Source organism: Lissotriton helveticus, chromosome 5_1 (genome assembly GCF_964261635.1).
Source record: "Lissotriton helveticus chromosome 5_1, aLisHel1.1, whole genome shotgun sequence".
NCBI lineage: Eukaryota > Metazoa > Chordata > Amphibia > Caudata > Salamandridae > Lissotriton > Lissotriton helveticus.
The window spans coordinates 1,754,561,166-1,754,576,507 of NC_136065.1; positions in this window are offsets into that span (position 1 = coordinate 1,754,561,166).

Below are 15,342 nucleotides of genomic sequence, written 5' to 3' on the forward strand. Positions count from 1 at the left end.
AAAAGGCGTGTAGACACTTTCAGTGTTGTTCATATCGCTTCTGTACCTCTCCCCCCTCCCTCTGCCCCCGGTCAGCTCTCGGCCGAGTGTAGACGCCGAGGGCTGGATGTCTCTAACTTTGGCGGCCATATTGGGTGGGGGTGCGTGAGTGACGCGCTCTAGCAGCGGTCATAAAGAACGGCCATGACTCCGCGCAGCGGACGCGCTCAGCGGACGCGCCGGACCTGCGCCGGAGTCGTGCCAGAGTCATGCCCGTCTGCGCCCGTCCGAGCCCAGACGAGCCTAGGGCCAGCCACTCTGCCGATCTCACCAGGTACCCCCCGCACTTATTCCAGAGATGCATTACTTCGTTTGCGCTCCCTGCCACTTTCATATTGTACCCTGTGTAAGACGGACCCTCTACCTTTTACTTATTGTGCTTTATTTCACCCCCCTAATCAAACAGTGGGAAAAAATACACTACGGCTCGGTCTCTTGAATTGCAGATCTCTCCCTAGGCATTCGCTTGAGGTGAATCTCCTCATTCTGGAACAGGAGTTAGACATCCTGTTTCTAACAGAAACATGGCTGACGCAGGGTTCAGATGCAGATATGGTTAACGCCCTTCCTCCTGGTTTTTTTATTCTTTCACAGGATCGACCGTTGGGTCGAGGAGGAGGCGTCGCCATTATGTATAAAAACTCACTTACCAGCAGAATTCAGAAAGGTGAGGTGGAAGACTGCGAGAGCTGCAAGTTCTCCTTCCAAATCTCGCCTACTGTCGCCTTGTCAGGGCTGTTAGTCTATCGCCCCCCAGGAAATAATGGTAATTTTGCCAGTTCACTTACAGAAATGGTAATGGTCTGTGCTGCCTCTGCCACAAACTTCATTGACTTGGGAGACCTTAATCTCCATTTTGACGATCAGGAAGAACGGCTGGCGACTGCCCTCGTACATGACCTTAAAACCTATGGGATGGACCTTATAAACCTGGAGCCCACTCATAACAAAGGCCATTTGTTAGACCCCATCTTTGCCAATATTTCCATCCTGAAAGCTTCCCCCCCTATCCCTCTGCCATGGACGGATCACTTCCTGATCCCTTTTACATGGGAAACTAAGTTTGAGAGCACCCCCCTCTCTAGTGTTGGTACTCCTGACAGACCTTGGGCCAGGCTATCAGTGGAAGACTTCACTTGTAGTCTGGAAGCCTCACGACCACTACTGTCACAAGATCCTGTCGCTGCCGAAGCAGACTTCTGTAGATGGATGTCGAACACCTTAGACGCTGTCCTCCCTATTAGATCGACAGGAATAAAGGAGAAAAGACTACATACCGCTCCCTGGTACACACCTGAGCTGAGGGTTATGCGGAGGGCATGCAAAAAATTAGAGCGTGCCTGGAGAAAAAACTGGGATGCAGCTAGTAAGATGGAATACCGAACGGCAATGAGGAGTTACAAGATCTTCATCCGGCTGGCTAAAACTCAGTTTTTCGAGGAAAAAATTAGTAATGCCTCCAACTCCTCAAGAGAAACTTTCTTGGTGGTCAAAGAACTTTTGAAGGTTCCTACACCTTCTGCCCCCACTGAGAACTTGGAAGCTAAATGCAACAATCTGGCAGAATACTTCCACACAAAAATTGAAAAAATTCTCATTTCTCTACCCCAGCCCAAGATAGGACCTGAGCTATTGGATGAGGAAGGCCGTCCTCAGACAACCTTGGATTCCTTCGGGCCAGTCACTAAGGACGAACCCCTTAAAGTCCTAAATTCAATCAAGAGTGGATCTCCCCGGGATGTTGCCCCCATGAAGATCCTCAAACAGGTTGCCCCGTCCATCGTGGAGCCCATCACCGAAGTTATCAATGCCTCATTAGGGACGGGACGGTCCCACCTAATTGGAAGAGCGCAATAGTGAAAGCCCTCTTAAAAAAACCTTCCCTAGACCCCCTAGATATGGCCAATTACAGGCCTATCTCGCTCCTCCCAGGACTGAGTAAAATCGCGGAAAAATTGGTTAACTCTCAGTTATCTAATTTTGTTGAGTCCAATGGCGTCTTAAGAAGCTCTCAAACAGGTTTTCGCCCGGGTCAAGGCACTGACACCGCCTTGCTGGCAGTCATGGAGGAGGCACGCTGCATTTTGGATTCAGGGGGATCAGTGGCAGTGATCCTCCTGGACCTGAGTGCAGCGTTCGACACTGTTAACCACCGAGTGTTACTCCAGAGACTGTCGGATGCCGGAGTGAGGGGGACTGCGCTGAATTGGCTTAGGTCATTTCTCAGCGAAAGATCTTTCCAGGTCTGGGAAGGGGGCGCACGATCGGCACCCACTTACCTCCATTGTGGCGTGCCTCAGGGCTCCTCCCTGAGCCCTACACTATTTAACGTGTATATGGCTCCCTTGGAGGAAGTGGTGGCTCTATTCAACATCAAGATCGTGAGCTATGCCGACGACACCCAACTGGTGTTCGCCCTCTCCCAATCCATAGAAAACTCACAGATATTTCATGCCTGCCTCTCAAAGGTCCATGCCTGGATGGGGGACTCAGCACTTAAACTGAATGAGTCCAAACGGAGATTATGCTTATGGGACCAAAAAACACCTCTCTCCCCTGCCTGGCCTGGCCCAGTTGCCTAGGTCCTCTTCCTGAACCAAAGGCTGAGATCAAGAGTCTGGGCATTTGGTTGGAGCAAGATCTCTCTCTCAGAACTCAGGCCTCCAAATTAGCGGGTGTTTGTTTCGGTCTCCTTCGATCGGTACGTAAGATACTACCCCTCATTCCGTTTTTATCCAGGAAACTCTTATTCCAGGGCCTGATTATGTCTAGATTAGACTTTAGTAATGCGGTCTACCTTGCTGCCCCTGAGAGCACTCTGAACAGACTCCAACAAGTTCAGAATGCGGCAGCACGAATGCTTTACAACATCCCGATGTCTCGTTCGGCAAAACCAGCACTGAGGGCGTTACACTGGCTGCCAATACGGGAAAGAGTTAAATTTAAATCCCTTTGCCTTGCACACAAAATCTTGCAAGGCAAAGGCCCCCCCATCCTTCAAAAGATGGTGATCCCGTATAAAGCCAGTAGAACCTTACGCTCAGACCAGCAACACCTGACTGTTGTCCTTAGGGTAAAAAAGGCCCGATCAGGAGGAAGGAGATTTTCCATTAATGTCGCCACCCTCTGGAATGCCCTCCCTCTAGGTCTTCGCGCGGAACCCTGTCTTCTGCGCTTTCGAAAACAACTCAAAACCCTCCTCTTCTGCTAACCTGTTCTGTCTTTGCTACTTTTGATTTTTTCTGCTGGCAAAGCGCCGGGATGCCCCAGGGTAACTGTGCGCTGAACAAAACCCATTTAATAATAATAATAATAATACTGGCCCCATTTGTCTGAAAAGGTAAAGGAGTTTTACAACTCTTCTGTCACCTGTCAGGCAAGTTGCAATGCAGGGGGCACTACAAAGGCTCCCCTAATATTACTGTTGGTGGTTAGTGTTCCTTTGAAAGGGTGGAGGATGGACATTGTTGGCCCCCTGGACCCACGTACTGCATCAGAGAATAGATATATCTTGGTGATAGTGGACCATGCCACTAGGTACCCTGAAGCAATACTTCTTAGAACCATAGATGCTCCTGCAGTGACGTGTTCACCAGAGTTGTTTTCAAAAAGAGGTGGTGTCAGATAGGGGCATACACTTTCTGTCCAGCTATCTGACTGCTATGTGGGAAGAGTGTGGTATCAACTACGAATTCACCACCCCCCATCACCCACAAACGAATGGTCTAGTTGAAAGGTTTAACAAAGGCCCTGAAGGGCATTACAAATGGGTTGTCAGAGAAACTCAGGAGGAGATGGGATGTTCTCCTACTACACCTACTGTTTGCCTAGAGGGAGGTTCCATAACAAGGGGTTTGTTTCGGTCCCTTTGAGTTGTTGTTTGGACACCCTGTGAGGGGGCATAGTGCCTTCTGAGAGAATCTCTAGATAAGAGCCTCAAGGAAGCACATGATGATCTGTTTGATTACGTGCAAGGCCTGAGATAAAAAATGACAGAGTACATGTACAAGGCAAGCAGGAAACTGGAGGCTAGACAGGAAGCACTGGTATGATGAGAAGGCTACTATACCTGAATATACTCAAGGACAGTTGGTGTCAGTGTTGGAGCCTGGGGCTCCCAGGGCCCTCCATGACAAGTGGAGTGGGCCCTATTCAATCTCAGAAAAGAACACTGAGGTTACCTATTTGGTTGGCCTTGGAACCCACAGGAACCCTCATAGGGTCCTGCATGTAAACAGATTGGAAGCCCACCATGACAAGTCAGACATGACCATGATACTAGTCACTTATGAGGAAATGGAGGAGGAAACTGAGCCAGTTCCGACCTCCTCTCCACTAATGTGCAAGATGGGTCAGATTTCTCTCTCCCAGGTTGACAGACCAGCAGCACAGAGACTGTAAGCAGGTGCTGGTAGTGCTTGCTGGCCTGTTCTCTTAGACCCCAGGCATCACTGAGCGGTGTGTGCATCACATTGACACTGGTGACAGCCTACCTGTCAGAAATAAGCTGTGTAGCTTGTCTGACCATGTCAGAGCCAGCATTTAAGATGAGGTAGCTATAATGCTGGAATTGGGGGTGATTGAACGGTTTGAAAGTCCATGGGCCATCCCAGTGGTGCTGGTGCCCAAACCTAATCCCCAGGGGAGACCCAATGAGTTTAGGTTCTGCGTGGACTACAGAGGACTGAATGCAAACACAAAGACTGATGCTCATCCTGTACCTAGAGCTGATGAGCTCATTGACAGGTTAGGGGCTGCTAAGTACCTGAGTACTTTGAATTTTACTTCAGGTTATGGCAGATTGCCCTCACTGATGGAGCAAAGGAGAGATTAGCATTCTCCACACCAGAGGGACATTATCAGTTCAAAGTAATGCCCTTTGGCTTAAAGAATGCACCTGCCACCTTCCAAAGGTTGGTGAACAGAGTATTGTCTGGGTTAGAGCAGTGCAGTGCAGCTTATCTCGATGATATAGCTGTATACAGCCCTACCTGGGTGGATCACTCAAGTGACCTAAGGGGAGTGCTTAAAGTCATGCAGCAAGCAGGCTTGACTATTAAGGCAAGTAAGTGCCAAATAAGGCAGAGTTCTGTAGGGTCCCGGGACCACTTGGTAGGTGGAGGCCGTGTACAGCTTCTCCAGGTCAAGAAATGAGCTTGGTTTGGACAGCTCTTGTTACCCAGACTCAGGTCAGGGCATTCCTTGGGCTGACAGGGTATTATGGAAGGTTTGTTGAAAATGATGGGACCATTGTGAGGCACCTAACAGAACTCACTTCTGAGAAGAGGCCAAAACAGGTGGATTGGACCGCAGAGTGTTAGAGGCTTTTTGACACTCTGAAAGCTGCTATGTGTTCAGCACCAGTGTTTCTAGCCCCTGACTACACAAAACAGTTGTGGTTTAGACAGAGGCTTCAGAGCAAGGGATTAGAGCAGTATTGTAACAGCTAAATGAAGAGTGCATCCATCAGCCAGTTGCCTTTATTATCTGGAGACTTCTTCCAGGACAGCAGAGGTGGAGTGACATAGATAGAGAGGGTTCTGCTGTGGTTTGGTCTCTGAAAAAGTTGAGACCATATTTGTTTGGGACTCACTTTCCTGCTCAAACGGACCTTAGACCTCTCAGATGGCTCAGGCAGATGAGAGGGCAGAATTTCAAGCTGTTAAGATAGTCCATTCTCCTACAGAGATTGGATATTACAGTGAACACAGATGTGGGTTGCCCATGCAAATGCAGATGTAATTTCCAGGTTTTTCAACTTAGCTGATAAAGACTACCTCAGGTTAGTAACCTATCACCTTTTGTTTGAGAGGGGTTCGTTGCAAAGTCATCCTGTGCCCTGGGCACCCCCCAACATTTTTGCTGACTGGTACTGGTGGTAACTGACTGACTGACCTTGGGCTCTGCCTAACCAGGCCCAGAAGCACTTAGAATACAGTGAAAACACCTACATACATTAGGGTACACTATGGGTTAGGGTACTCCTGTGACTGGCATGACCTCCCCTATAGGGCCCTTGTACATAATTGAAACTAGCTTTAAGTCGCTGGTATGTAATAGGGCACGGCTGTTTAGAGGCGAGCAGCCCTTTCCTCACTTGCATGTGTGCACGGCTTAAGTCTGAGTTCAGTTTAAACGAAGCCTATGTTGCAAGACTGCTTTTCAAATTCAAATTGTGCCTGAATTCGACTTTGATGTTTGGGACACTTACAAATGAATAAACTACAATGTTTAGGCATATTAGGTACTTCCAGGGTCTCCCCTATGTGTCCGAGAGGTAGGGTAGGGGTTCCCTACCTTAGATTTCTTTTGTTTTGGTGTCATTTTGAAGATAAAGATATGTTTTCTCTTTGGAAATTGGTGTTAGATTTTTATTGTGAGTGGTGTTTCAATTATGTACATAATTGGTGTTTTTAAATGCTTGACATACTTGTCTTTGATGTTAAGCCTGCCGGCTCGCACACACGCCATCAAGGGGTGAGCATGAGAATAATTTTATGAGACCTGTACTGATACCTGTAATGTGTTAGTGACCTTATCGCTAGTGTCAGATAATACATTTGCCACTAATAATAACCTACTTTCCAACAACGTATCTTGAAGATATTTGTATCACATAGATACACAGATGTGAAGTTAAGTACAAAAAAATTTAGACTTACTCAACTGTCAATATTTTTTCAATATTTTGTCTTCCATATTCTGTGCCACATATATCATGGGTTAGCTATTCAGGGTGCAGATACATAAAAAAAACTACAGGAGGTGGAGCATCAACTTATAGATCAAAAGATTTATCCTTAAAAATGCCAGTTTACCAATTGAAGGTTTCATTTGGATTAAGAGGCCATTAAGTGTTTCCAAAAAGAAGAGGATTATATTAAAATGGTGTGTCGGACACTTTTTACTGCAACGTGATTAATGCTGATGCTTGACTGAAAAGCGACTCCCCACATTACAGTCTAGGTCATCCACTCTGTTTTCTTTAATGGTCCATCCACATTTCCGTGGTATATTTCGGTCTTGTGTTCTACTGTAAAGTCTAATCATTGTCAAGTATGTTTGGAGAAGGCTGTCTCAAAAAATAGGACAGAATCTTCTTTACATTCTCATGATTGTAAAGTACTCTCCTTTTCAATTGCTATCTAGTTCTCCTCTCTGAGTAGCAAAAGAAGGTAATAAAATATTGCTAATGCCACGTCCTGATGCATCAGTTTGAATGATGGAGGGTGGAAATATGTTTCTGAGTTATTGGCAATGCTAACGCTTGTATTCTTGAAATTGTTTTGTTATATTTAACGGCAACCTTTAAAGATGGCTTACTTTGAAAGTGTTTGTTTCTGGCCAAATAGACTTTCATCTTTGTTATAGTTTAGTAAAAGCTATTCATTGATGACTACCCTTGCTTGAGCATGGATACGCAGGCTTCATACATTTGGACTGTGTTATACTTCTCCTGTGAGGTGTGGTCATTCTGGCCAAATGGAATATTGAAATGGCAGTGTTCTATGTTTGTATTCAAAGCGGAACATTGGTGAATGGTGTTACTGGTGTTAGTCAGTTGTTTCCTGACCAGCTCTGATGAGTCCATTCCTGTTGTCTCTCCGACTGAAATAAATCATTGTTCATACCTTTAGAGTGTGGTCTCCAGCCTTGTTTACAACAATGACCATCTTTGAATGTTTTTCAATAATGTATTAAACAAACATTCAAAGATGACAGTTTGTGTGCGTGCTTGCCTGCTCCAACATATAAAGGTGGCCATCTTTAAATGTTCTTAAACGCCATTTAAAGATGGGAATGCCTGCAGTGTAGGATGCAGAACACCGCAAGTTGTAGAGAGGACCCATTAGCAGCAGCTGAAGGCACTGCAAGGACCTAGCAAAATTGAAAAACATTTCATTAAAGGGAATAACAATGCTTTTTTTTCGAAAAGATCACATGAGCACAACAGTCTTCGACACTTAAGTGCACTATTTAATGTGTGGGAAATTACCTTGTGCTTTGGCGAAAACTATTACCAAACCTGTCTGACACCTTTGCTTATGTGGGCAAAATGTGAATGACTCTATAGACGAACAATGGGTTAAAACGACTGACAGTAAGTCCCTTTATTTTTATTTTTTTATTTTTTTATTTTCAGGTGTAAACTTTTATCACAATGTGCTGATTTTTTTTAGATTTTAGCCCCTCCAATACCACCCACCCCTCGGAGAACCTGGGCCCACCCCCCACCCCCCTCTCCCTCAGCCCAGAACCAGAGGGAGCCCCTTCCATTTCTGCTGCTGTTTAAAGGGGCAGCATAGAACACAGACGTACCGGGGCTATCCGACCACCATTCACATTTTTTTTAACCTCCCTCCCCTAGCCAATATCTCTTCTCTTCCTTTTTTATTTTTCTTTAAGCTCCTCCTTCCCCCCCTCAAGTGCTAGTGAGCACACAAAAAATACCTCCCAAAAAAAAAAAAAAAATCGTTTATACATATAGTAGCCCAGCCATTAGCTCAGATTTGATAGCATACTCTGCGCCTCTTTCTCATCCAAAAAATAATAGGTGTGAGCACCGTTGATAACTTTAAGACGGGCAGGCTCTTGCAAAAATGCTTGGCCCCCGATAGCTTTAAAGGGGTCAATAAACTTTTTTAGTCTCCATCTCCTATCCATCGTGTGTTTGCTCAGATCTGAGCGAACAAATAAAGACATATTCTCATATTTAATAGGAGAATTGGGGCGTGCTTTGAGTGCTACTGCCTCTCTCAGGAGAAAATTCCCAAAATAGATTATGAAGGGCCTAGGATATTTGCTATCCCTCTTCTTCTGAAAAGGGGGGAGACGATGGGCTCTCTGGACCTGGGAGTCCCAGTCCCAGTCGGCTAAATCAGGTAGAGCTTTGCTAAGCAGTGCCACCACATACGCCCTTGCGTCTGACCCCTCCAAACCCTCCGATACACCAAAGAGTCTCAAGTTTGATCGGCGTTGGCAATTTTCTAGGTCCTCGACCTTCAGTTGTAATGCAAGAATCTGGCTCTCATGATCCTTTAATGAAGTCTCAGTATGGGCTGAACTTTCTTCAATACCAACTACTCTTTGTTGAAGATCTTCTATCTCCATCGATATCCCACTTAACTTGGAGGTCAATTCAGTCAGTGAGCTCTGAAGTTTGGTATTGTCCCCACGTAGTTGCAAAAAATATTCCTGCGCCTCAGCACGGTGGCTAGTTAGCGTGTGTAAAATAACCTCGAAAGGGGACATCTCAGGACATTGTTTCTCAGAGCCATCTGGAGAAGTATTACAGGAAGAATCCGAGGGTACATCTGCTGGTGTAATGGGGCCATGGCAGGATGACTCCGGATTATCAGGGGAGGTTACTGATATTAAACTGGTTGTAAGAGCAGTAGGGCTAAGAGACGGGACAGAATCTGTAGCCAGAGCTGATCCTGGTGTCGGCGCAGGGAGATCATGGGGTAAAGAATTAATATCCGGCTGTTTTACCTGAGATTCGTCAGCGGATAAGGCCGAGCCCGAAAGTCGAAGAGTAATACTCTTCACAAGACACTTAGCCTGCATCCATTTTCTGAGAGGACTATTATCCAGATTAGAATTTTTCTTCGTGGTTGAAGCAAGATTAATTAGGGATAACCCTTCTGCTGGTGTTCTTTTCCCTTTCTTATTCCTGTTCTTTTGTTTTTTTTTTCTGATTAGCTTTGCCCCTCCGATCCGCCATGAACTTAGTTGTCTCTACTGCCGCTCTGCCCCTTATCTCATGTTCCTCCCCTTCTTCGTACTCAGAGCCCTCTGCGGAACAGTCTCTTTCACACTCGCCCTCGACCTCGACCTCATCCTCCCGGGCCACAACCACAGCCCTCTCAGAAGGTAGCGGGGTCACGCTTAATGGGCCAATAGTACTTAATCCCACAGTAGTTCCTGAAGGATTAGTTGTATCCACTTCCTGCTCCTTAAGATCTTCAGCAGCAGCAGCAGCTGCCTCCTTAACACTAGCTGCTGGTGTGTTCAACTCCTTAGGAATAGAGTCAAGAGTAGCTACTAGTTCTACTGCACTTGTTCAGCCAGAATGCTAGATGGATCATTTTTATCATTTTTATCTCGAGAGGTAGGTGCATTAGACCCCTCATGCTCTTTCTCATTGTCATCTTTCTTTCCTAAGTCCGATAGACCCCGCTCGCTGTGACCGGCCAAAGGGTCCAAGTTGATATTTACTTCCTTATTAGTTTTTGTTAATGTGTTTTTAGTTATTGCTTTAACTGCAATAGTGCTATCGACAATCAGAACAGGAGGACATAATACCTGCTTACTGGTCCCTGTCCCTGTGCCTCTCACCGGTGATTTTGCTGCAGAAGCACCCGGTGAAACTGCCAGCAAAGTAGTTCCTGCAGCGGTTGCTGTCGCTCGTCCTGGTGATATTGCAGCTTGGTCTGCTACAGCCGGTTTGGTTGCTCGGGTGGACCTGGGCAAGTTTTTTGGAGGAGCCATCGCCTCTGCAGCTGCACTCCAAGGCACACGTCTGCTCCGCAGCCACCACCAGCCGAAAGCCGAGCCCTGGATTAGCAGCGTGAGGCGGGAGGTCGAGAGCTGTCCCAGTCGGCGAAACACCGAGAACCAAAGCATTCGGCGCTCGCTCAGTGCACCCACGGAGCAACGTTGTTAAGAAGCGGGTATGTAGCAATATATTAATATATCAATGCAGCAGGAAAGCCGCTCCACAGAAGAACGCCGACTGCCGTCTGCACATCTCCTGTAGATATCGTAGCAGATGCGGCGGTTCCTTCACTGCGCTGCGCTGCGCTGCGATGTCGTCCTCTGGTGCCTTCTCCACTCCGATGCTCCACAGTAAAGAAGCACGATTTGAAGGGTATTGAAGGTATTAAAAGTTCGTAGCCATTTGTAGGGATGATTTATTGAGCAGATTGAGGAATGGATAAGTCTGTGAGAGCCCCGGCAACAAGCTGTGCTCTAGAGAATCCTCACTCCGCCATCTTGGATACTACCCAGTAAGTCCCTTTATGAATAACAAATGTATATGTAAGTATAAATGTATTTTTCAATAAACAAAAAGACCTTAGCTTATGACAGAAAAATCATCTACTGGTTATTGCCTGCTTGTCATGGTCTGTACTTCAATAAAAAGCAAGAAATGTAACTTTCTTTCTTATTCAATTTCTCAGCAGCGTACACTGGAAATGTGTCATGATAAGATATTAGTACTATATCAAAATATCAATGCTTATTAATATGCTGTTGCCTTTGGGTAAAAAGACACATTCATTAAAACGAGCATTCAAAAGCACATCCGCTTAGGGGGTGAAGGTTTCAGGAAAGACGCTGCGGTCCACCAGCCCCGGGGTTCTGGAATTCACCCAGGCAGCATTATTGATATTCAGAAAGACTCATTAGAAATGCAGGGTTACGCTCTGTGCTGATGATGCTAAGTCAGCAATATACAAATGTCAGAATTTGCATGAGAGGTGTTGCCAAAGCTTGTGGGGTTGGCCAGAAAATGAAATTCTGAAAAAAATGTACAATGTAACTTTGCATTTTCAACACATGCAAACACGGCATAGTAACGGCTGCAGTAAAGCTGTCCCTTGCAGTGTTTCTTAGTAACCACAGTCAGGGCCAGACTGGCTGTAGCGGGCACCAGGTGTTTCCCCGGTGGGCCGGAGGGATGGAGGCCGGTTTTTTTTACCGATGGGGAACTGTTTACTCCACCCTGTGTACCAGAATCTTGCACAGCCTTTGCCAAAGATGATTTCAGGATAGAGAAAATCTCTAACATGCCCTACTAAATAAACACGGTGCATTCTTTGCTGAATTGACTATTTTGGAAATCTGTCTCTGCGAATGGAGATGCATATCACACCTTAAACGAGCTCATTAGCGCACAGGCCTGACAGTTCGTTGGTCCTGCTGCTCTCTAGGTTTCTTTAGCCCCAGTTATAGCCCCTATGGCTTAATTAGGTTCCTTCAGACCAAGGGTCAGATTTAGTCAAATATAGAGCAACACAGCACAGCAAACAATATTACTGCGCTGTGTTGTCCACCAGAAAGAGAGCACCATGGAGAAGTGTGGCTCACTGGTTAGAGGAGGCAGACCTGGAAGCAGAGATCAGCCCGGGACCAGGGTTCAATTCCCGGCTCAGCGGGGTCTTGAGTCCTAAAATGTCCATGGACTCGACAATTCTCGCTCCGGTGCCTACTCGATTCACGGGTTCACACTCTGCGACTCTGGGCAATAGCTTGCTTAATCTCCACAACGGCCCCTTGCGGCGGGATGCCTGGCTTTCACCTTGTGGATACCCTGCCGGGGTTATCTCACAGGGGAATACCAGGACGGGTTCCCTAAGCAAGCGCTTAGAAACCGCTTGGTGATTTGCGCTATATAAATTCCTGTACATTAACACCGTAGAGCCATGTTTACTAAATATTGACTGTTGCTGGTCTCCTCCGTACTGGTGCTCAAACAAACTTCCTAACGCCATGCACACAGTTTGCACCATGAAATAGCATTCCAGGCCAGAATTTAAGGCAGAGACAATTTTCGACATACTTTGCACATTGAATGTGTGCTGCACAGTGCAAACTGTTAGGAGAAATAAATATATTTCTCTAACTTTGCACCTACCTCAGGGAGGCATTAATTTTTGATGCACAGACCAGCCTGACAATTTTAGGGGATAGGGCTTTGCACCAGAAAACACGGATGCTTGTGCTGGAACACCCAAGTACAAACCATTTAATGCCTCCATGATTTTGCGTCTCTCTCTTCATTTTTCATAGCTACAAAGTCTTGATAAATCTGCCAAGATACTTTCTAAATTTTAGAAGAGAGGATAGGTTTCGAGATTACCCAAATACAGCAATTGAATGGGAACAAACTTTACACTGAGTGGCTGGTGCATTTGCCTTTGTCAAAAGTGAATATGCGTCTGCATTTTGTGCGACCCCAATTCCACAGTAAAAATAGTAGAATCCAATAGTGAGTAATTTCTTTATTGTATAATTTATTCGAAACGCGCTTTTCAAGCACCCAGATCCAAAAGATACGAAGTTCAGTAAGGTCATGTGTTTACATTCTAAGCACAGATGCCGAATATCGCCTTGCTTTGCATCTCAGTGGTTCCATATAGGACTGACAGGTACCAGATAGAGTGAGTGGTCAATCTACACAGAGCCTCAGCTATGACGAGGTGTTGCTCTTGAGCACTGCAAGCTGGAAGACACGCGTGGCGCTATGCTATCTTTTCTCACAGTCTACTTTACCTAAGGCAATTTGCCTCACGGAGCCATAAATATATTGCATGGAGCAAAAATTGCATAGGTGACAAATTAAGAATGATGCATTTTGTTCATAGACGTCATTTCACCAAAATGCTTGGGGTAGCGGAAGTGACAGCAGATGTCCTTTGGCACCAGTGACTTCACAGGAAGTGATGTCATGTGACCTTTGACTTTTTTACCTTACCCTCTGCTGTTTCTTTTCTAAACTGTTTCTTTTTTTTGTTAACTCTCCCATCTGTCTCTCTCACCTGTTGCTGTTTCTTTTTCACCCAGTCGCATCCTCTTTCTCAACTGAGTCTTTGTCACTAGTTTCATCATATTTCACCCATATTTCCTTCCCTCACTTGACTTTCTTACCTGTCTCCTTCACACCTCTCAGTCACCCATGTCCTACTTCTCTTACTTTGTCTGCCTCTTTCTCATATGTCTCTGTTTCAATATCAAATGTATATGTCTTACCCTTCTCCCTCTTCCTACTTCTTCCTCTGCTGCCTTTTTCTAATTTGTGTGGGGCGGCTGAGCACTTACCGCATTTCTAATAGCTCCTGCCGTGAGGGCAACGGACACAGTCCACAGCGTCCATTTCCATTGCCGTGAGGGAAACGGCTAAGGACTCCATCACCCAGGTGCCCCAGGGACCACGGCGCACCCGTGACGGCACAGCCTGCGCCTGGAGGTGCTAGAAATCAGCGGAGCGCCGAGTGCTCAGTGGGCGGCTGGGCACTTACCGCATTTCCCATAGCTCCTGCCGTGAGGGCAACGGCCACAGTCCACAGCGTCCATTTGCATTGCCGTGAGGGAAACGGCTAAGGACTCCATCACCCAGGCGCCCCAGGGACCACGGCGCATCCGTGACGGCACCGCCTACGCCCGGAGGTGCTAGAAATCAGCAGAACGCCTCCCGCCCCGCGGGACGCGCGCGGGCGGTGCCGGGCTAAGCCTGGGCAAAGGGCGGGCCGTCTGTGGCCGTCAGGGGCCAGAAGAGGCCCGGCCAGGCCACCCCTCTTAATGTTTGCAAAGAGGGTTGCTGGATATTAGGGTACTATTGCTCTTTGTTTGGATTCAGTAGACTGAAAACCCCTTGTATGGTTAATTACCATCTCTACCCTCAGCATGGACTTGTAAAAGTTACTAAATTTTTTTGTGCATATTATATTGGCCCTTCTATCTGTTCCCCCAAACTTATCTACTATTTCTTTTTATCTGAAATATTACAAAGATGGGTAAAAGGGCTTGTCCTACTAAGAAATCGTCACCACCCCTGCAAAAACCTCTTCCCTAAACCAACATCAATAGACAGGATGCTGGAGAAAGCCCTTGGAGCTGTAGCCTCTGGAATTGAAAGGACAGAAAGGTGTCTATCTATCACACCTAATCTAGACACTGACTCATTGATTTCCCACTCCCATGGCGAAATAGAAGCATCATCTATTGAGTTGCTAAATGATCTGCCGCCAAATTTAGACATGACATGTAGGGAGTCTCAGAACTGCAGTGTCCGCCCACGGCTAGATAGAAACACCAAAGCAAAAGCAAGACCAAAAGCAAAGCCGCCAGTTAAACGGAAAAAAATGCAGGACCATACGGTAGACATAGAACAGTCCCCGGTGGTTAGTTCAGCGGCAGATTCCATCGTACAAACTGATGATCAGCCTAGGTGGGTGACAACTTTGGTAACAAATCTACAGAACCAGATGAGAGCCATTATCAAAGAGGAACTTAGTCCTATAATAGAAAGGTTGGAGGGACTGAAAGCAATTATGAATGATGGGCCAAAAACTAAGGCCAAATCTAGCCTTGAGAACATGACAAGTAAACATGCTGCCAATAGCCCTATGAGAGACAAACCCAATATTTCCACAAATAGAAGAGTCCTTTCACTTACAATAAATGTAATTCCAGATGCCCCACAACAGGCGAGGACTAACAAGGAAATAGGAGTAGTAAAGCCAACCATAGATCAAACAAAGGTAATAACTACCCAACCATTAGCAATAGGAGGCACAG